We start from the raw sequence: 24,053 nt of genomic DNA on the forward strand, positions 1-24,053 counted from the left end.
CACTTAGTCCCTAAATGAGAGTTTAAGCTTTAGAATTTGGACCGTAGTTGGAGCAGTGTAAAGACGGCTTCGAAATGGAATTTCGTCGGTTCCTTTAACTCCGTTGGGTGATTTCAAGTTTAAGGGCTTGTTCGGATTGTGTTTTGGAGGTTCGTAGCTTATTTAAGCTTGAAATGACGAAAGTTGAATTTTGAAGTTTCCGGTTCGATAGTGAGATTTTGATCTAGGGGTCAGAATGGAATTCCGAGAGTTGGAGTAGCTCCGTAGTGTTGAATATGATGTGTGTGAAAATTTTTAGGTCATTCAGATGAGGTTTGATAGACTTTTTGATCGAAAGCAAATTTTGGAAGTTTTGGGAATCCTTAGGCTTGGATTGGAGAGCAATTTGTGGTTTTGGCATTGTCTGATGTGATTCAAGTGTTGGAATAAGTTTGTATGACGTTTTAGGACTGGTTGGCATGTTTGGTTGAGGTTCTGAGGGCCTCGGGTTTGTTTCGGGTGCTGAACAGAAGTTGAATTTGGACTTAGGCAAAAATCTGAGTGCTGAACCTGTTATAACCGCACCTGCGTGTGTGTGACCGCATGTGCGGCATCGCAGAAGCGGATTAGTGACTGTAGAAGTGGAATTGGCCCAGGCTCCAGGAAATTGCAGGTGCGGCTAGGTGACCGCAAATGCGGGACCGCATATGCGGCCAAAGGACCGCATAAGCAGTTTCGCTAGTCAGAAAAAGGGAAATTTCGAGGGTTTGAAATCAAAACTTGGAAAAACGATTTGGAGCTCGGTTGAGGGTAATTTTGGGAGGATTTTGAAGAGAAAATAAGTGGGTAACGATTCTTAATCCCTTTCTAGTTATATTCCTATAATCTAATCTTAGTTTTGTCATTTAATTTCGGATTTGGGATGAAAATTGGGAAAAAGTTGAGAAAAGTTCTTAGGCCTAATTTTGGGGTGTTGATAGAGGTTTTCGTATCGGATTTGAGAGATTTTGGTATGGTTAGACTCATGAGTGAATGGGTGTTCATAATTTATAATTTTTACCCGATTCCGAGATGTGGGCCCGAAGAGAATTTTGGAGCGTGTTCTTATTTTCTTGTCTTAGCTTTGTTTCCTTTAGCTAAATTAGTTGTTTGTAGTTGTATTTATGCATTGGTATTAATTTTACTAGATTTGGGCCACCCGGAGTTGGATACTCATGGCAAGAACGTGATTTTGAGTTGATTTTGAGCTGGTTCAAGGCAAGTGGCTTGCTTAACCTTGTGTGGGGGAACTCCCCTTAGGATTTGGTATTGTTGATATATGAAATGCTTTGTACGTGAGGTGATGATTGCGTACATGTGCTAATTATTGAAAATCCTATTTTCATTAAGTAACTATATTTGTGTTTTCTTCCCTGTTTATACTACTTGCAATTTAAGCCTACTGTCAGCTTAGGGAAGCATGTCTAATTGACTTAATTGCTTTACTTGCTCAAACGACTTTATTTGAATTTTGTGCAGCATGCTAGGTTTGAAATACCTGGTTTACCTTGGTATGAAATTTGGATTGAATTGAATATTCTTCGTGTTGCTGCTGTGTGTTTACTTTGGGACTACAGGAAGACATCCCGGGAGACTCCCCTGCATGTTTACTTTGGGACTACGAATTTGTATTCCGGTAGATCCCCCTGCACAATTATATTGGAACTACGGGACTACAACCAGTAAATTCCCCCAGTACTGGGTATTTACATTTGGGACTACAGATCGGGATTCCGGTAGATCTCCGCGCACTATGAGTTGGACTGCGGGACGGCACCCGGGAGATCCACTGGATATTTACATTTAGGGACTATAGGATGGTATCCTAGGAGATCCCCGATTGCTATCTCTGTGTGGAGTTATACTCTTTCTGTGATTTCTCTCTCTGTTGTAGTTGTTGTTATTCTTATTATCCTGTGTTACTTTTTACTATTTCATTTCCTTATATATGTATGTATATGACAGGTAGGTCCCTGACCTTCCTCGTCACTACTCGACCGAGGTTTGGCTTGACACTTACTGGGTACCGTTGTGGTGTACTCATGCCCTTTCCTGCGTATGTTTTTCATGTGCAGATCTAGGTTCTTCGACTCAGCCCTACTATCCTTGAGGCGAGGCAATTCTTCAGAGAAATCAAGGTATATCTGCCGCGTCCGCAGACCGAGGAGTCTCTCTCCATTCTCTCTTGTAGTTATAGCCCTTCTGTATTTCCTTTAATTTAGACATTCTGGAGTTAGAACGCTATGTAGTATCTATAGCTTATGATTTCATGAGATTCTGGGTTTGGGGAGATCTTTTCAATTGAGAGTGTGTATTTGTATATACCGAGCGACATCTTAAATGTTTTTATTATGTTTATCCGCATCTCTTCTAGTTTTTATCTATTGTTTCCTTTTTCCACAAATTGTTAGGCTTACCTAGTCGTAGAGACTAGATGCCATCACGATAGTTCACGAAGGGCAAACTGGGGTCATGACAAGTTGGTATCAAAGCTCTAGGTTCATAGGAGTCATGAATCATAAGTCGTTTATTAGAGTCTCGCGGATCGGTACAGAGACGTCTGTACTTATCTACGAGAGGCTATGTAACTGTTAGGAAAATTCCACTTCATTTGATTTCCTTGTCGTGCGAGATTTTTGATATCACAATTCTAAACTTTTGTCTTCTATTCTCTCACAGATGGTGAGGACACATGCAACCAGAGATGATCAGGCACCTGCGCCCCCTACTAGAGCTGTTAGAGGTCGGGGCCGGGGTAGAGGCCGAGGATGCGCACGCTGTGCAACTAGAGCACCCACGCGAGCTGCCACCGAGGAGCCACCAACAGTTGCCGCCGGAGCCCAGGTGCCTGATACGCCTACTGCTACTACTACTCCGGCTCTTCATGAGACTCTTGCATAGTTTATGAGCATGTACATCACTTTGGCTCAAGCAGCGTTGCTTCCCCTTGCTGCAACCACATCTCAGGCCGGGGGAGGAGCACAGACTCCCGCCGCCCACACTCCTGAGCATCGAGTGCATGTTGATTAGGTCCTAGAGATTATTCCGTACAGCCTGTAGCCCCAGATCAGCCCGAGGACAGGGCAGCAACTTACGAGGATGAGCAACGGAGGATTGAGAGGTTCAAAAAGTATAAGCCTCCTGTATTCAGTGGTCTAGCATCAAATGATGCTCTGGGATTTCAAGAGGAGTGCTACCGTATCCTCCGTACCATGGGTATATCAAGATTGAGCGGGGTTTCCTTCACTACCTTCCAGCTTCGAGGAGCCGCCTATGAGTGGTGGCATGCTTATGAGTTAGACAGTCCAGATGAGGCGGCTTCCCTGACTTGGACTCAGTTTTTAGATATGTTTCTGAGAGAGTATGTTCCTCGGAGCCTCAAGGACGCATGACGCGCAGAGTTTGAGCATTTGCTCTAGGGTATTATGACTGTCTCGGAGTATGCTGTCCGTTTTACTAGCTTGGCTAGAAATGTACAAACTTTAATTTCTACTATTCGCGAGAGAGTTTGCCGGTTTATTGAGGGGCTCATTCCCAGCATCAGGTTTAGCATGGCTCATGAGTTTGAGATGAATATTTCTTATTAGCAAGTGGTAAGCATTGCTAGGAGAGTGGATGGTATACATGCTCGGGATAGAGAGGAGAGGGAGGCCAAGAGGTCTCGAGAGTCGGGCCATTATTCTGGTGCCTGTGCTCCAGCCGCAGTTCGTCATGATAGGGGTTATATGAATTACCCTGTTCATTCAGCTCTTCCAGGAGCCTTATTGTACACCTCCAGTATCTAGTGCGCCTCCTACACGAGGTGCTATCAGTGGTCAGTCTAGCAGACCTAGCCCGAGCCAGTCACAACTACCAAGTCCTTCTAGAGCTTGTTTTGAGGGTGGTGACGCACGCCATATGGTGAGGGATTGCCCCAGACTTAGGAGTGGTGCACCTCTATAGACTTCTCAGCCACAACTTGCCCTGCAGAGTTCCCAAGCTATGATCACAACACAAGTCGCTATCCTACATGCTCATCCAACTAGAGGTGGAGGTGGGGGAGGTAGAGGTCGCCCTGGAGGGGGAGGCCAGGCCAGATATTATGACCTTCCTGCCCGTACCAAGGCTGTCGCCTCTAATTCTATCATCACAAGTATTGTCCTGGTTTGTCATAGAGATGCATCGATTCTATTCGATCCAGGCTCCACCTATTCTTACGTGTCTTCTTATTTTGCCCCGCATTTAGGTGTATCTCGGGATTCTTTGAGTTCCCATATTTATGTTTCTACCTCTGTGGGAGATTCTCTTATTGTGGACTGCGTTTATCGGTCGTGTTTGGTTGCTCTTAGTGGTTTTGAGACCAGACCCGATTTATTATTGCTCAGCATGGTAGATTTTGATATTATCTTGGGCATGGACTGGTTGTCGCCCCATTATGCTATTTTTGGTTGTCACACCAAAACCGTGATGCTGGCTATGCCAGGTGTACTGCGAGTAGAGTAGAGGGGTACCTTAGATCATAATTCCAGTAGAGTTATTTCATTCCTTAAGGCTCAACGTATGGTTGAGAAGGGGCGTGACGCGTATCTAGCTTATGTGTGAGATGTGAGTATTGATACCCCTACAGTTGATTTAGTCCTAGTAGTGCGTGATTTCTCTGATGTGTTCCTAGTTGATCTTCCGAGCATGCCGCCCGATAGAAATATTGATTTTGACATTGATCTGTTGCGGGGAACCCAACCCATTTCTATTCCTCCGTATCATATGACCTCTCCTAAGTTGAAGGATCAGTTACAGGAATTGCTTGATAAGGGTTTTATTCGGCCCAATATATCACCTTGGGGTGCTCTTGTCTTGTTTGTGAAGAAAAAAGATGGTTCTATGCATATGTGCATTGATTATCGCCAGCTGAACAGAGTTACAGTGAAGAACTGTTGTCCTCTGCCTTGTATTAATGATTTGTTTGACCAGCTACAGTGCACGAGTGTTTTCTAAGATTGATTTGCGTTCAGGTTACCATCAGTTGAAGATTCGGGAGCCAGATATCCCGAAGACTGCTTTCAGAACTCGGTATGGTCATTACGAGTTCCTTGTTATGTTATTTGGGCTGACCAATGCCCCAGCAGTCTTCATGCATTTGATGTACAGTGTGTTCCGGCCATATCTTGACTCGTTCGTCGTTATTTTTATTGATGATATTCTGGTATACTCCCGGAGTCGGGAAGATCATGAGTAACATCGGAGGACAGTGCTTCAGACTTTGAGAGAAAAAAAGTTATATGCAAAGTTCTAGAAATGTGAGTTTTGGTTGGATTTCATGGCATTCTTGGGCCATGTGGTATCAAGTGAGGGTATACAGGTGGATCCGAAGAAAGTGGAAGCAATGCATAGTTGGCCTAGACCATCCTCAGCTACAAAGATCCGCAATTTTCTTGGTTTAGCAAGTTATTACCGTCGATTTGTTGAGGGGTTTTCATCTATTGTAGCACCTATGACCAGGCTGACCCAGAAGAGTGCTCCGTTCCAGTGGATGGAAGAATGTGAGGTGAGCTTCCAGAAGCTCAAGACAGGTTTGACTACAACCCCAATTTTGATATTGCCTACAAGTTCGGGGTCTTATACTATCTACTGTGATGCCTCGAGGATTGGCCTTGGAGCGGTATTGATGTAGGACGATAGGGTAATTGCCTACGCATCCAGACTGTTGAAGGTACATAATAAAAATTATCCTGTCAATGATCAAGTTAGCTGCTATTGTTCACACCTTGAAGATCTGGCGTCATTATTTGTACGGTGTGCCTTATGAGATTTATATTGATCACCGAGTTTGCATCATCTGTTCAAGCAGAAGGACCTTAACTTGTACCATAGAAGATGGTTAGAGCTACTGAAGGATTATGATATCACTATTTTGTATCACCCAGGCAAGGCCAATGTGGTGGCCGATGCATTGAGTCGCCGAGCAGAGAGTTTGGGGAGTTTGGCTTTTTTACCAGCAACGGAGAGACCCATGGCGATGGATGTTCAGGCCTTAGCCAGCCACTTTGTGAGATTGGATCTTTCGGAGACCAGTCGGATCCTTGCTTGTGTGGTTTCTCGGTCTTCCTTATTTGATTGTATCTAAGAGCGTCAGTTTGATGACCCTCATTTGCTTTTCCTCATGGACAAGGTCCTGCATGGCGATGCTAAAGATATGACTATTGGTGATGACGGGGTATTGAGGATGCGGGGTCGGATTTATGTACCCAATGTTGATGGACTTTGGTAGTTGATTCCAGAAGAGGCCTATAGTTCACGGTATTCCATTCATCTGGGTGCCACGAAGATGTACCGGGATTTGAGACATCACTATTTTTGGAGGCGGATGAAGAAAAATATAGTTGGGTTTGTAGCTCGGTGCCTCAATTGTCAGCAGGTGAAGTACGAGCACCAGAGACAGGGTGGGTTGCTTAAGCAGATAGAGATTCTGGAGTGGAAGTGGGAGAGGATCACCATGGACTTCGTAGTTGGGCTCCCACAGACTTTGAGAAAGTTCGATGCCATTTGGGTGATTGTGGATCGACTGACTAAGTCTCTGCACTTCATTCCTATGTGTACTACCTATTCTTCGGAGCGGCTGGCAGATATTTATATCTGGGAGATTGTTCATCTGCATGGTATTCCAGTTTCTATCATTTCCGACAAAGGTACTCAGTTCACATCACGATTCTGGAGGGCCGTACAACATGAGTTGGGTACTCGGGTGGAGTTGAGTACAACATTTCATCCCCAGATGGACGGATAGTCCGAGCGCACTATTTGAATTCTTGAGGATATGCTCTGTGCGTGTGTAATAGAGTTTGAAGGTTCTTGGGATCAGTTCTTGCCATTGGCGGAGTTTGCCTACAACAACAGTTATCAGTCCAACATTCAAATGGCACCGTATAAGGCTTTATATGGTAGGCGGTGTAGATCCTTGGTGGGTTGGTTTGAGCCTGTGAGGCTAGATTATTGGGCACAGACTTGGTTCAGGATGCTTTGGAGAAGGTTAAGGTGATTCAGGATAGACTCCGTATAGCCCAGTCCAGATAAAAGAGTTACGCGGACCAGAAGGTTTGTGGCGTTTCCTATATGGTTGGAGAGCGAGTCTTGCTTTGGGTTTCGCTTATGAAGGGCGTTATGAGATTTGGGAAGAAAGGGAAGTTGATTCCGAGGTTTATTGGCCCTTTTGAGATATTGAGACGTGTTGGGGAGATTGCTTATGAGCTTGCCTTACCTCCCAGCTTGGCAGGAGTTCATCTGGTATTTCATGTTTCGATGCTCCAGAGGTATCACGATGATCCGTCGCACGTGTTGGATTTCAGTTTAGTCTAGTTGGAGAAGGATCTATCTTATGTTGAGGAGTCGGTGGCAATATTGGACAGGCGATCCTGACTACTATCCCCAACATTGGCTTGTTGAGCATTAAGTGCTTCAACTAATTGATTCACTTGTGCCTCCAGGTTGTGAATAGTGGCATCTTGCCTTTGTATATGCAGTTGTTTCTGATTATTTTGTTCCACAAGGCATCGTAGTATATCCTTGATCTCTTTCAGGTCATCATCCCTGGGTTGTTTGTTCCTATTAACTTCACAAGAAAAAGTAGAACCATCATAGTAAGGGGTTGGAGGAGGATAAGAAATATAAGTATAACCATGAAAGTGACCATCTTGACCACCACACATATCACACACATTCCACACGTAAGATTGAATTGGTGCACATAACTCACTCTCGGGGATATTTTTATAATTTTGCCATAAGTGGTTTCCTCCACTATATGCATAAGTAGGATCAAAAGTGAAATTATCAACACCAAAGCTCTCGTAATTCCAAGTTTCCATATCTCTCAAATAAAAAAATTTAAAAAAATCAAATACTAAAAAATAAAATAAAAGTTCAAACTTGAAACCTAGCAATATATACACCTACAACTACATCGTTAGTTCCTCAGCAAAGGCGCCAAAATTTGATCACGCCCAATAATACCTTATAAAAAAGACTAAGTGTCATTACAAATACAATCTGGTCTAAAAGTCTGGAGTCGAATCTCACAAAAAATTAAGGCTTAGCTACAACTGCTCAATATCACTAAGAAATACAAGTTCAAATAGTTTTCTAGCTATAAAGATTGTAATTTTTATTTTGAACTAATTAATTAACAAATACTAAAAGCAGTAAAATTATCAACTAACAAGCCTATGGGTTGGACAAGATTAAGGTCTAGAGTTATGATTTTCCCAATTGTTGAAATTCTTCCCGCTACACGTTCTATAATTTCGCCTAAGTATTCTCTACCGATCATGAGTACTTCGGGTGTCATAATTCTCTTCTGAGTAACTACAACAATTTACTAAACATATTCTTCCGAACGATGCTAGCTGGCACTAATTCAGCGCTCACTAAGATCGCACCAAGGTTTCGTTATAAGTAATCTCACCTTTAAACCCTCCGTATTTATTCCTCACAAACACTATGAGTGATGCAGTTCTACAACTACCTAAATATGTACGCTTTTCCAAGAAATACTACTAAATAGGCACAGTTAGTTGATGGCCATTCAATCAACATCAATAAACACGTAGTTGAACAAGTAGAGAAATCCAACAGCTCAATTATATAAAAACGTAATACGAATTCATCATACATAAGGTTTCATCAAAACCCTAGATAATTGTAATGAGCCGGCCGGTCGTTTTATGAATTTACACCCCGATCCCCCTAATAACTGCATTCCCCGTGTTTGTTTCTGCTATTGTAAGTTGTCGGGAAGGTTCGTTTTGGATTTCGGAATATTTTGGGATACTTAGTCCCTAAATGGGAGTTTAAGCTTTAGAATTTGGACCGTGGTCAGAGCAGTGTGAATACGGCCTCGTAATGGAATTCCGTCGGTTCCATTGGGTGATTTCGGGCTTAAGGGTGTGTTCGGATTGTGTTTTGGAGGTCCGTAAAATATTTAGGCTTGAAATGCCGAAAGTTCAATTTTTGAAGTTTTCGGTTAAATAGTTAGATTTTGATCTAGGGGTCAGAATGGAATTCTGGGATTTTCAGTAGGTCCGTGGTGTCATGTGAGATGTGTGTGCAAAATTTCAAGTCATTTGGACGTGGTTTGATAGACTTTTTGATCGAAAGCGGAATTTGAAAGTTTTTGGAATCCTTAGGCTTGGATTGGAGAGCAATTTGTGGTTTTAGCGTTATTTGTTGTGATTCGAGGGTTGGAATAAGTTCGTATGATGTTTTAGGATTGGTTGGAATATTTGATTGAGGTCCCTGGGGCCTCGGGTGAGTTTCAGGTGCTTAACAGAAGTTTAATTTGGACTTAGGCAAAACTCTAAGTGCTGAACCTGTCATAAACGCACTTGCATTTGTGGGACCGCAGGTGCGGTGCCACAGAAGCGGATTGGCCCAGGCTCCAGGAAACCACAGGTGCGGCTGGGTGATCGCAAATGCGGGACCGCAAATGCGGACCCAGCCAGTTAAGTGATTTTTTGCAGCTGCAATGCCTTTTCCACAGGTGCGGGACCGCAGGTGCGGTAATTTAATCGCATAAGCGGTTTTGTTGGTCAGAAAAAGGGAAATTTCGAGGGTTTGAAATCAAAACTTGGAAAAACGATTTGGAGCTCGATTGAGGGCGATTTTGGGAGGATTTTGAAGAGGAAATCAGTGGGTAGCGATTATTAATCCCTTTCTAGTTATATTCCTATAATCTAATCTTAATTTTGTCATTTAATTTCGGATTTTTGGGATGAAAATTGGAAAAAAGTTGAGAAAAGTTCTTAGGCCTAATTTTGGGGTTTTGTTTGAGGTTTTGGTATCAGATTTGAGGGATTTTGGTATGCTTAGACTCGTGAGTGAATGGGTATTCATAATTTATGATTTTTACCCGATTCCTAGACGTGGGCCCGAAGTGGATTTTGGGGTGTGTTCCTATTTTCTTGTATTAGCTTTATTTCCTTTAGCTAAATTAGTTGTTTGTAGTTGTATTTATGCATTGGTATTAATTTGACTAGATTTGGGCCACCCGGAGTTGGATACTCATGGCAAGAACATGATTTTATGTTGATTTTGAGCTGGTTCGAGGTAAGTGGCTTGCCTAACCTTGTATGGGGGAACTCCCCTTAGGATTTGGTATTATTGATATATGAAATGCCTTGTATGTGAGGTGACGAGTGCGTACATGTGCGAATTGTTGAAAATCCTATTTTTATTAAGTAACTATAACTGTGTTTCCCCCCTTTATACTACTTGCAATTTAAGCCTACTATTAGCTTAGGGAATCATGTCTAATTGATTTAATTGAATTACTTTCTCAAACTGCTTTATTTGAATTCTGTGCAGCATGTTAGGTTAGAAATACCTGGTTTACCTTGGTATGAAATTTGGATTGAATTGAATATTCTTTGTGTTGCTTCTGTGTTTACTTTGGGACTACGGGATGATATCCCGGGAGATCCCCCTGCATGTTTACTTTTGGACTACAGATTTGTATTCCAGTAGATCTCCCTGCACATTTATATTGGAACTACAAGACTGCACCTGATTCCCAATACTAGGTATTTATATTTGGGACTAAGGATCGGATTTCCAGTAGATCCCCACGTACTATGAGTTGGACTACGGGATGACATACGGGAGATCCACTAGATATTTACATTTGGGGACTACAGGGCGGTATCCTAGGAGATCCCCGGTTTATATCTCTATGTGGAGTTATATTCTTTCTATGATTTCTCTCTCTATTGTAGTTGTTGTTATTCTTATTATCGTGTGTTACTTCTTACTGTTTCATTTCCTTATATATGTATGTATATGACTGGTAGGTCCCTGACCTTCCTCGTTACTACTTGATCGAGGTTAGGCTTGACACTTACTGGGTACCGTTGTGGTGTACTCATGCCCTTTCCTGCACATGTTTTTTGTGTGCAAATCCAGTTTCTTCGGCTCAACCCTACTATCCTTAAGGCGAGGCGATTTTTCAGAGACTTCGAGGTATATCTGCCGCGTCCGCAGACCGATGAGTCCCTCTCCATTCTCTCTTGTAGTTATAATCCTTATGTATTTCCTTTGATTTATACATTCTTGAGTTAGAACGCTGTGTAGTATCTATAGATTGTGATTTCATGAGATTCTGGGTTTTGGGAGATTTTTTCAGTTGAGAGTGTGTATTTGTATATGCCGAGCGTCATCTTAAATGTTTTCATTATGTTTATCCGCAGTTCTTCTAGTTTTTATCTGTTGTTTCCTTTTTTCGCATATTGTTAGGCTTACCTAGTCATAGAGTTTAGGTGCCATCACGATAGTTCACGGAGGGCGAACTGGGGTCGTAACAATAACAAATTAACTGTTCATGATAGTATGCAAAACTACAATACAAGAATTCATAACCAATAATGAAATAGGAAGAAGGAAGTAAAAAACTGGTTGAAGGATTCTCTGCCTTGCTCCTAGAGTGTTCTTGCCTCCTTAGGTCGAATCCCCTCTCAAAAACATTCTCCTCTTCTTAGACATGTTTAGGGAGTATTTATAGGCTAGGGTTGAAGTCCTTGAGCCCAAATCCGGGTTAAAGTCTTTTAATTCACACACTTTTGATCACCCGACTATAGACCTCGCGAGGCCAGGCTTATAGCACGGTCAGCCTGGCCACGAAGCTGGCTATGTTGGGCTTTAAGCTTGGTGTAGCTTAATTTTAAGCTTGATGTAGCTTAAAGAGGGTGAATGAGAAATGGAGGAAAAATAAAATATTTGAATTTCCCTCCTAGGCAAAGGGACATTGTCCCATATTGGAGTAAGAAAAGACTTTTGATGGGTATATATATAATTGCTCTTCTTCTAGCTCTTAAAGAGTTAAGAAGAAGGCAAGCGTCGCGCCGTCGTCGTCATCGCTCGCTCGGCTAGGCTTTGGCTTCGGCTTTGGATTTGGATTTGGATTTGGATTTGGATTTGGATTTGGATTTAGATTTGGATTTGGTCAAAGATTGATTGATTAATGTTTTTGAACCCCGCAACCTGGTCTGGTCCGGTCCGTTTCCTTTCCCGGATTATTTTAAATCCATTTTTTAATTTTCCCGCAATATTCCTATCTGTTCCAACAACTATGACTTTTCTGAAAGGTTGCAAACCTTTTCAGAAATAGTGCCAAATAGGCTATAAATATGCCTTGAATCCCAGAAATTTTACTTACTAAATTTTCTGATTATCTTCTTCTTCTTCTTCTTCTTCTTCTTCTGCACAATATTTTCCAGTGTGTTTTACGACCATTGAGTGGGTCGCTGTTCACCAGAGTTTTTGGTATCAATACGCTGGTGAGTTAAATCATTCTATCCCGGGAGGATATATTCCAGCACCCCGGGTACTTGAGGGGAATAATTTCCTTAAGGACACACTGTGTATTCAGTGGACTCGATTTATTCCTATATTATTTTCAGAATTTAGTTTGTCGTTCTGGTTCTACTAACTTTCTATTTTTGTTTTTCCAGAAAGTTTATTGTTTTATTATTTATTACAACAATACAGTTTTAATAACAATCTTAAGGAAATTATTTTATTACATTCTGTATTCTGTTTGTGGAGATTAAAACCTATGTGGTTTTCTACTCCTTTTGCATTTTACTATTTTGATTTGAAGATATAAAAACTTCATCAAAGTATTAAAATTCAGAAAATGATTCGAAGAACATAAAACTTTATCGTTTTCTGTGAAAGAGTATATAAAAACTTCAGTTTTATTTATTATACGTATTGTTTATTGTTAATTACAATATTGTTTATTGTTTTGGTTTTTCCATTAATTGAAATCTTCTGTTGTTGACAGTGAGAAATGTCAATTGATAATAATCCTTCTGCGACTATTGGTGCAACGACGATAGCCTCGTCAAGCCGCACTACTGTTCCACCGGCCGTGATACTGAGGAAATTTTCTGTAGCCAACTTCAAATGATGGAAGCAAATGGTGTTCTTCTGGATTACCATACTTGGTATGCAAAAAATCACTAGTGAAGAGCCTCCAGTGCTTGCTACGGACATGTCGTACAACGAGAAATTCATGATTGTTGAGGCGTGGAAACAAACAGATTTTCTTTGCAAAGGCTAAATCTTAAGCGCTTTAGAGGACTTTTACAATGTGTACAATGTGGTGAATACTTTGAAAGAATTATGGGACGCACTTGAGAAGAAGTATAAGACTGCAGATGCATACTTGAAGAAGTTCGTGGTTGCCAAGTTTCTAGACTATAAAATGATAGACAACAAAACTGTTGGAACCCAAGTTCATGAACTTCAACTTATTTTTCACGGCCTTATTGCTGAAGCTATGGTCGTGAATGAAGCATTTCAAGTGGCTGCAATGATTAAAAAATTGCCTCCTTCATGGAGAGATTTCAAGAATTATCTTAATCACAAGCGCAAAGAAATGAAGTTGGAAGATCTTGTGATTCGTCTCAAGATTGAGGAAGACAACAAAATAGCCGAGAAGAAGTCTCGTGGAAATTCAACGATCATGGGAGCTAATATCGTTGAGGAGACTGCTCCAAAAAGTAAGAAGAGAAAGAGGTCTTCTGGACAGACTAAAAAGTAGAACAAAAAGAAATTCAAGGGCAACTGCTACAATTGTGGAAAAGTTGGTCACAAAGCCCCTGATGGTCGTCTGCCAAAAAAAGGATAAGAAGAAGGGACAGACCAACATAGTGGAGAAGAATGATGAAATTGATGATCTGGGTGCAATACTTTCAGAATGCAACCTAGTTTGAAATCCGAAGGAGTGGTGGATTGACTCTAGAGCCACTCGACATGTTTGTGCTGTCAAAGAAGCATTTGCGAATTACTCTACTGCTGGTCCCGAAGAAGAGATTTCCATGGGAAATATGCAACAACCAAGATTGAAGGTTATGGGAAGATATTCCTGAAAATAACTTCTGACAAGGTGTTAATGCTCAACAACGTTCTTCATGTTCCTACAATTAGAAAGAATTTAGTTTCTACTTCTTTACTTGTGAAGAATGGATTCAAATGTGTATTTGTTTATGATAAAGTTGTTGTAAGCAAGAATGAAATGTATGTTGGAAAAATCTATCTCACGGAGGGCCTTTACAAACTCAATGTAATGGTTGTTGACAGTATGAACAAAATTTCAGCTTCATCTTATTTATTGGAGTCAAATGATTTATGGCATATTCGTTTAGGACATGTCAATTATAAAACCTTGCGGAAGTTAATTAATTTAGAAGTATTGCTTAAATTCGAGTGTAATAAATCGAAATGTCAAATATGTGTTGAATCTAAGTTTGTAAAATATCCTTATAAGTTTGTTAAAAGGAATTCAAATCCCTTAGATTTAATTCATACTGACATTTGCGATATGAAGTCGACACCATCTCAAGGTGGGAAAAAGTATTTTATTACTTTTATTGACGATTGCACTCGATATTATTATGTTTATTTGGTTAATAGTAAGGATGAAGCAATTGAAATATTTAAGCAATACAAGAATGGAGTGGAGAATCAATTGAATAAAAAGATCGAAATGATTAAAGTGATAGAGGCGGAGAATATGAATCTCCGTTTGCAGAAATATGTTCGGAATATGGAATTATCTATCAAACTACTGCACCTTACATACCTCAATCCAATGGAATTGCGAAAAGAAAAAATTGGATATTAAAGGAAATGATGAATTCTTTATTAATAAGTTCCGGATTACCGCAGAGTTTGTAGGGGGAAGATATCCTTACTAATAACCGAATACTTAACAAAGTACCCTACAGCAAAACACAATCTATTCCATATGAAAAATGGAAAGGAAGAAAACCCAACTTGAAATATTTCAAATTGTGGGGGTGTCTAGCAAAGGTACAAGTTCTTTTACCTAAAAGGGTTAATATCAGACAAAAAATGGTAGATTGCGTATTTATTGGATATACTACAAACAGTAAAGCATGTTGGTTTTTGGTTCATAAATCTGATAATCCCGAAATCATGTTAATACGATAATGGAATCAGATAATGCTGAACTCTTTGAAAGCATCTATCCGTATAAAAATGAATGTAAGTCGTTAAGTGAAAAACCAAAACGACCTCAGTAAGAACCAAAGGAAAATACTCCAAGTGTAGAAGATCCAAGGCGTAGCAAACGTCAAAGAACATATACTTCATTTGGACCAAATTTTGTGACATTCTTGCTTGAAAATGAGCCTCAAACGTTTAAAGCATCTATGTCATCTTCTGATTCAACGTTTTGGAAAGAAGCAGTCAATAGTGAGATTCAATCAATTTTGGATAACCATACATGGGAATTGGGTCATATTCCTCCAGAAAATAAGCCTTTAGGTTCGAAATGGATCTTTAAACGGAAAATGAAAGCTGATGACACTGTTGACAAATATAAGGCAAGACTTGTTGTCAAAGGTTATAGACAAAAGGAAGGCCTTGATTACTTTGACACTTACTCACCAGTAACGAGGATAACATCTATTAGGATGTTAGTGGCACTAGCGGCCGTGTATGGTCTTGAAATCTATCAAATGGATGTTAAAACAACTTTCTTAAATGGAGAATTGGAGGAAGAGATTTACATAGAATAACCTGAGGATTTTGTGGTTCCTGGTAAAGAAAAGAAAGTGTGCAAACTTGTTAAGTCGCTTTATGGACTTAAACAAGCACCCAAATAATGTCATGCCAAATTTGACCAAATAATATTGGCAAGTGGGTTTAAAATCAACGAGTGTGACAAATATGTTTTAATTAAAAATACTCCATGTCATGAAGTCATTGCTTGTTTATATGTTGATGACATGTTGATAATGAGCAAAAGTATGGCAGATATAAATGCTACTAAGCGCATGTTGGCTAGCAAATTCGACATGAAAGACTTAGGAGCTGCTAACGTGATCTTAGGAATCTGAATTCATAAGACTCCACAAGGTCTAGCATTATCACAGTCTCACTATATTGAAAAAGTACTGGACAAGTTCAAGTATTTGAATTTCAAGATTGCCAAGACTCCAATTGACGTGAGTTATGCACTTCAAAAGAATGAAGGTGAAAGTAACTCACAATTGGACTATGCAAGAGTATTAGGAAGTTTGACGTATATCATAAATTGTACGCAGCCAAATATAGTATGTGCTATTAGCAAACTGAGTTGGTTTACAAGTAATCCCAATCAAATACATTGGATGGCAATGGAACACGTTTTGGGATATCTGAAACATACCCAAAATTATGCTCTGCATTATTACAAATATCCCTCCGTGATCGAAGGATATAGTGATGCAAATTGGATCACCAGATCATCTGAAGTTAAATCCACAAGTAGATATGTTTTCATAATTGGGGGTGGAGCAGTGTCTTGGAAATCATCCAAATAAACGTCCATCGCCCGTTCTACAATGGAATCTGAATTCATAGCCTTAGATAAGGCTAGTGAAGAAGTTCAATGGCTCCGAAATTTCTTGAAAGATATTCTATTTTGGCCCAAACCTTTGGCACCTATTTGTATGCATTGTGATAGTCAAGCGGCAATAGGCAGGGAAGGGAGCGTTATGCATAACGGACAATCTCATCATATACGACAGAGACACAATACTGTTAGAAAACTACTCTCTAGTGGTGTTCTCATGATTGACTATGTAAGTCAAGAGATAACGTGTCGGATCCACTTACAAAAGGCCTATCTAGAGAGGCAGTTGAAAGATCATCAAACGGAATGGGGTTAAGGCCTAGGAAAAGTCATAATTGTGGTAACTCTACCTAGCAGACTGGAGATCTCAAGAGCTAGGTTTAAAGAGATCAAACAAAGTTATGAATGGCGGTTCAACATTATCAAATAACTCAATCCATTATCGTGATAAAGACAATGTTCATTATCGAGGTAAAGCATTAAGGCTTTTTAATGAGTCAATAAAGCTTAAAGCTTTTTAATGATTTGCCAAGAGTGGCAAGATATGACCAGATAGTGTATCTTTAGGATTACACATTTAGAAATCACCTATGTAAGTGTGAAATGTAAGCCGTTTCAAGGGGAATGAAAGTAAAGGTCCATTCTCTAAGAACTCATAAAACCAGACGGTATTCATGGATGAAACAAATACAACCGTGAGAACCATAGATAGTTAAGGATTGATTATGTGACTTATGTTATCTAGGTATTCAACAAAGTTCGACGGGTCAAAAATATCAAATCTACCGATTGACCGAGTATATCCGATATAAGTTCACTACGGAAAGTTCAAAGGTAAACCTACTTATCCAGATGCAATTAATTCTTGCATGTAAAACACATACACATTCGTGCATTCCTTTATTTTATAGCCATTCCCCATTCATGTGGGGGATTGTTGGGCTTTAAACTTGGTGTAGCTTAATTTTAAGATTGGTGTAGCTTAATTTTAAGATTGGTGTAGCTTAAAGAGGGTGAATGGGAAATGGAGGAAAAATGAAATATTTGAGTTTCCCTCCTTGGCAAAGGGACATTGTCCCATATTGGAGGAATAAAATACTTTTGATGGGTATATATATATATACAATTGTTCTTCTTGTAGCTCTTAAAGAGTTAAGAAGAAGGCAAGCCTCGCACCGTCGTCATCGCTCGCTCACTTGCTCGACTCTGCTCAGCTTCGGCTTCGGATTTGGATTTGGTCAAAGATCTGGCCCGGTCCGGTCCGTTTCCTTTTTCGGATTATTTTAAATCTGTTTTCTAATTTTTACGCAATATTCCCATATGTTCCAACAACTATGACTATTCTGAAAGGTTGCAAACTGATCAATACCAACTCCACACTACTAAAAAGTAGGAAGAGAGGGTCGCAATAGCTTTTACCCGATATGAGGGTCGGGATCGATTTCCACAGGGAGCTAGGAATGGAATCGAGTATCTATCTAGACTAGAGTAGTGTAATTGTTCCAAATGTCACTTCCATACATTTTTAGGTTTTTGATTATAAACTACTATTATCAAACTATTAATTAAAACTAGATTATACTATGAGATAACTACTAAGTTGTATCTAATGGGAAGAAAGGCACTAGGGTCGTGACATTACCTAGGTGGCTAATTGACGGGTAGATATTACTAAAGTATGATTGACATAATTAGGGCTTATGCTATAACCGTTGCACAATTTTACCCACTCTCACACCTCTCGGTAGAGAGAGTGATTTTGCCCAATTGACTCTCTCGAGACCAAACGGGTAGGCAAATTAGCTCAAACAACTAGGGTTCAAGTTGGTTAATTACTCTCTCGAGGTTTAACCCTTTAACTAAGACTATTAATTCTCTTGAGTCCATCCCAATTCCTTGTTGGGTCAATTTTGAAGACCTAGACTCTCTTTCTAAAAAAGAGCCAAGTCAACTTAGCACAAACCAGTGTTTGCAACCACCAATTCATAGATTAAACCATAAAATTGACCCAAATAACAAACACCCATAGTCAATCTAACAATATATGGCAACACCCATCAATTACCCACACTAGGGTTGAGCCACAACCCTAGCTAATGGGTTTAGATACTCAGTCTTGAAGAAGAAAATAGAGAAATAGATGAAAAACAAGGCATAGTAATTAAATGCTAAATGAAAATACAAGAATCTATCGTTAATTTGAAGTTAAGATGCCAAAACATGGCTATAGATGGGGTTCCTATTAGCGCTGCTAAGTTCTGGATATATCTGATGACCTAAAAATGGTAAAATATTCTATTTATACTAGGCTAGAAAAACTGGACAAAAATATCCCTGCGGGGTCAGCGTGGGCCGCATAAAATGGACCGCGGTCGTGCTAGGCTCTTGGAATTCAATTCTGGGCTCTGTGACTTGGGCTTCGTAGACCGCGTAGAATGGACCGCGGCCGCGGAGGCAGCTGGCGTGGTCCGCACAATCGTGACCGCGGACCGCATAGCTTGAGCTTTGGCATTTTTCCATCTCTCTGAATCTCCCTACCACAGACCGCACAAAAAGGTAGCGCAGCCGCGGAGCCTTCACCATGGACCGCGAAATGTGTACTGCGACCGCGTTATCTGAAGCCCATTTTTGCCAACTCTCTAAATCTTTCTTCCGCAGACCGCACAAAATGATAGCGTGGCCGCGTTGCCTGAAGCCTGGTTTTGCCTTCTCTCTGAATCACCTAGTGCGGCCGCATTCGACTTTGTGCGGACCGCACTAGGTTTGTTTGCCCGTTTGCCCTCAGTTTACTTTGTTTTTGATACTTGAGCAGGTTTTACTCCTTTTGAGCCCATCTTTGGCATTTTGTCACTTTGTCGATCAAACCTGTAATCAAGCACAATTTATGAGCCTTTTGGGACTAATTTGTAACAATTTATAATCAAAGCATAGGCAAGAAGGAGCATGAAACTCGCTAAAATCCCTACTTATCAACTCCCCCAAACTTAAGCCTTTGCTTGTCCTCAAGCAAACAAAATAAGACCCATCCTTTAAGGAAAAATCCAAGTATTTCCAACTATCCTAAAGTAACCTCAACAAGCATCAATTGGGACTAACAATTGCCCTCAATACGAATTAATCATTAACAACATTTAAATTTTGAAAAAAACTATGGATTAAGTGTGACACAAGAGCTTCAAGAGTTGACTCATTACATCAAAGAACTCTCTCAATTACTTTGGTCATTGTGGAACCCAAACTCACTCGTCCTTAACTCTCCTTAAGCAAACCTCACCTTTTAGAGTATTAGCACACAAACCGAGGTTAATGGGAATTCACTCATCTCTCTCAAGGAAAGGTCACAAGTCCGGCTCTAAGTACCATATGCTTGCCCCTTATGTAAGTATCCACTAATGTAAGCGTCCCTTATCTCAAGATCATATAGGGATTTTGAGGAGTCAATGTGTAGGCTTTTGGTTCAGGTTAGAATGAGTTCCATCTTCTCTTAAGTACTTCTTTTGATTCATTTGACACAATTCTCTTAACTCTTTGAGTATCTCACTTCTTTTTAAGGGGTTAGAGAGACATAATGTCACTCTTTTTATTGCACTCCAAAGCGTTTCTCCTTTTTCAACTTTTTCCACACCTTTTTCTCTTTTGTTTTTCTTGAATCCCTTTTTATTCTTTTTCACATTGGGCTTTCTTTTTGTCCTTTTCTTTTCTTTTCTTTTTCATTGCCTTCCTTTTCTTCGCTTTAGTACCTCTTGCCACTTTGTTCCCTCTCTCGTCTCTCCCCCCAAACTTAGACTTTTGCCATTGCTCAAGGGAAGATCAGGTGCCAAAAGAGGGTATATTTTAGAACGAATATAGGCTTATAGTATTGGTTCTTGAAAGAAAAAGGTTTAAGGCTCAAAAGGGTTAACTAGGGAGTATATCATTGGTGGGCTATGGGATTATTCAACTATCATTTGGATCAAGGAGAGCCTATAATCACTTCTCAAGCTAAATTTCACTTAAGATTTCGCCTCAATAGACATTCAGGGCAAGTTCTAGACAATTGGTTCGGGACTTGGACTCACAGTTTGATTTATCACCACACAAGCTCAAGGATTGCTAAAGACATAGAGTCGGGGACCCACAACAATCTTAGACACGATTGAGCACACAATGGTCCCGAAAGACCATATGATGATTGTTTGGTCAACACAAGAGTCTCAAGGTCGCGACTTTCACCATCCTAAACACAACAACTTGTCTTTGACCATGGGATCAAAGACAACTGTGTTAGGCCCAAGTGAAGCTTTGCTTGAGGTAACCTTAACTACAAGCTACCAAAAATAAAAACAAAAACGGACTCAAACCCTTAAGAAGGTTGTCACGCCATCTATCATCGGGAAGAGCCATCCAGTTCACACAATACTCCACCTTTGGAAAGAATCGTGGCATTAAGAAAACCAAAGACTTATTGAAAGCGCCAAAAGCAAAACAAAAAGCTACGAGCCTATCTAAGAAGCTAAAAACGAGATTTTTTTTACGAAAATAGAAAATAGAATGAATATGTACAATATGGGATTTGAATATACAACGGGGGATGAATATATACAATAATGTAACTTTATATACAGACCAAATGAAAGATAAAAAGTGCGATAAAATTAACTAAACGTAAAATTATATACAGACCAAAGATGAAAATCAAAACGACATAAAATGTAACAATATATATAGTCATCCAAAAATGTAGGGCGCACCCCCTCAAATAAAAGCTGGCATTGTCCCCAATGCCAACTAAATAATTAAGCACCCAAAAAAAAGTATACGGAAAGGATATGGGAACTCCCTAAGCCGTGTCCGTCTGCATGGGATCATCAGTGGTCCCTGGGTCCTCTGTATGCGCGGGAACCTCAGACTGGTTCCCAGTCTCCTGCTGCTCAGCTGCTGGGACTGGGGCCTGGACCTGGACGGGCTGAATATCAGGAACATCTTGTGGCTGACTGGAGGGAGCCTCCGGTGGGTTCGCCAACTGGATGATCGCCTCATCTGCACTAGAGAGCTTCCTCTTCTTCTTTGGAAGCCTCTATGTCTGCTCCTGCTGTGGCTCTGCTGCTGGTACTCCTGCTGGAGCTGGATCCTCAAATAGCAAGTCTAAAGGCAGCTGGTCTGCCTTCAGTTTGTCCACATCCGCTCTAAGCTCCTTCACAGACTCCTTGGAGGCCCGTGTTTTGCACAGCTTCTTGTGCTCCCTGGCAAGCTCCATCAGGGCCTTGCCATGTGAATCTACTGCCTTAGCCAAGGCACCCTGAGTACTGATGATCTTTTCCTGGTTGTCCAGGATCTTCTTCAATGTATACTCAATGACCTGTGGAATCTGTGTTGGCTGCGGTGCCGACTAAACCGCAATGGTAGAAGTCAAGGTGGACAACTTGGATGACGCAACTGACATCCAGTAGTGGAAGGTCCGGGAGGCATGTCAACAACTGTGGAAGCAGGCTCAGTGGAGGGCTCTACCGCAACCGGCTCTTCAGACTGGCCGGTTGGGGCAGAAGCAGACGACTTATAATTTTTGTCCTTGGGGTTGTCTGACACCTTCAAACTGTACCATGAAAACGGAGGCACAGGTTTGACCTTGATGTCAAAAGGTCTCTTCTCCACCTCCAGGTTCCAGAAATACATAGTGAGGGTGCTGGGAAAAGGCTAGTTCCGGTCATGCTCAACCCCCACTGTAGAAATGACGCGGGACCTCACATTTCCCACGTTGATAGGGTATCCCACCATAATAAATGCAACAAGAATAGCCTGGGCAAGCGGAATAGTCTAATCATGGGTAGTGGGGTCAAGCTGACTGCACACGAAAGTCAACCACCCCTTAGCCTCAAAGTTAAAGGTCCTCCGAAGTATTTTGACCCCTGCTTGCAACCACTCTGGACCGTACCCGGGATTGCTAGGTATGAAGCTAACCACGAACGAACCTCGTCGCCCATTTCCAACTTTTCATTATAAAAGGGACTTATCTTCTTCATTGAACCCCAGGTATTCATTTAGTGACTTCCCGGTAAATACCACATTTTTGTTTCGCACTTTGGTAACTTTACTGCCCTTCAAGATGTGGGCCACATTGCTATAAAACTCCTTGACCATGTGCTCATTCGCCTTCAAACAATTATCTTTAAAGTACTTCCAACCCACTCGAGCTCGAAACTGTCTATGTACATTGGGGTGTAAGGGTAGAAGGTCTCTGTCAATGAAGCTCCTCTCAAGAATCAACTTTCGTGCCGGCCACCATTACCTAAACTTGTGGAACGCCACCTGGATGACAAATCTATCTTCCTAAACAGTGGGATTTTTAGTCCGGTCAACACCCCAACCTGAGGCACACCACCCCCAGGTAACTCCCCATCTCCTTCATCACCTCTAGCCCATTCTCCATATATTGACGCTGTGGGAGAGGTAGAGTATTCATACCCACTACCTGCCGCTGAGCCCTTAGACGACCCAGAAGAAATGTTGATTGAAGCTTGCGCATCGGGGGAAGAGGGATGAGTGTCTCTATGTATGGCCCTCTCCGGATACGGGATGTATAGTGGAACTGAATCTGAAGAGATCTCCCGGGAGGGCTCGTACTCACTCCTCGAGTTGTCAATGGCTTTGTCAGCTGCTTTGATTGCTTTCCTCATATCCTTTATGTTTTTTCCAGCCTGGTGAGTGAGTTTTACCATCCTTTGCTTCCCTTCCCAGAAGGAATCACCTCGACCGGGTCGTTTCGAGCCTTTGCCTCTTTGTTTGACCATTGTCTGCAAGCACAAACGTCTAGCTTTGTTAGTATCAACACATACAGTGAAAGAGATATGGATACTGAATAGCAGAACAGAAGCCACAAGCTGTAGAACATGTTGCAGAAACAGTGCACCACGACCCGCATAAAAAGGAGTGCGGCCACAATAGGGCACCGCGGACTGCATAAAGGCGACCGCGGTTCGCACTGAGGCAAGGTCTATAACACCACCTCTCTGAATCCAACCACCGCGGCCCGCACAAAGTAGCACAGCGACTGTGGTGGTCCAGTGCAAACTGCATAGAATGTAATGCGACCGCGCTAGATAAGAGGTCAATTCCTGAAAAATCCTCACCGCGGTCCGCACAAAGTGGTACCGCGGATAGCGTCGAAGCACCGTGGACCGCATAAGAACGACCACGGTCCACGGTGGGTGCTTGGTCAAGGCACTGAGTTAGGGTTCTTGGTTTTGCATTTTTGTTCAAATTTTCACCTAACTTTGTCCCTACTCAATTTACCCAGTTAATAATACTCCTCAGGCACACAAAACTTAACAGTTAAAATAAACTAACATCAAAATTGAAGAATTACGGGGGAAGGGGGAAGGCTACACAGTTAATAGAAAATGACATAAAATGAAAGTAAATAATTAAAATAACAAGAAGTGGTTGAATTGTTACCAGATATTGAGAAGAAGTGAAGAAACACAATGCAAACAAGCTAGTATGAAGAAGAGGGAAGATGAACAGTGATTTTTAGGTCTTTGAGAATCAATTTTTCGAAAAGGGTAACCGGTGACCTCTGAGGTCTATTTATAGAAAAGCATGTGGGACCCAGCCTCACCTACCAGCGCGGCCGCACAAAACAGACCGGGAACCGCACTGGGTTTGTTCA

This window comes from Nicotiana tabacum, chromosome 3 (assembly GCF_000715075.1).
Source record: "Nicotiana tabacum cultivar K326 chromosome 3, ASM71507v2, whole genome shotgun sequence".
NCBI lineage: Eukaryota > Viridiplantae > Streptophyta > Magnoliopsida > Solanales > Solanaceae > Nicotiana > Nicotiana tabacum.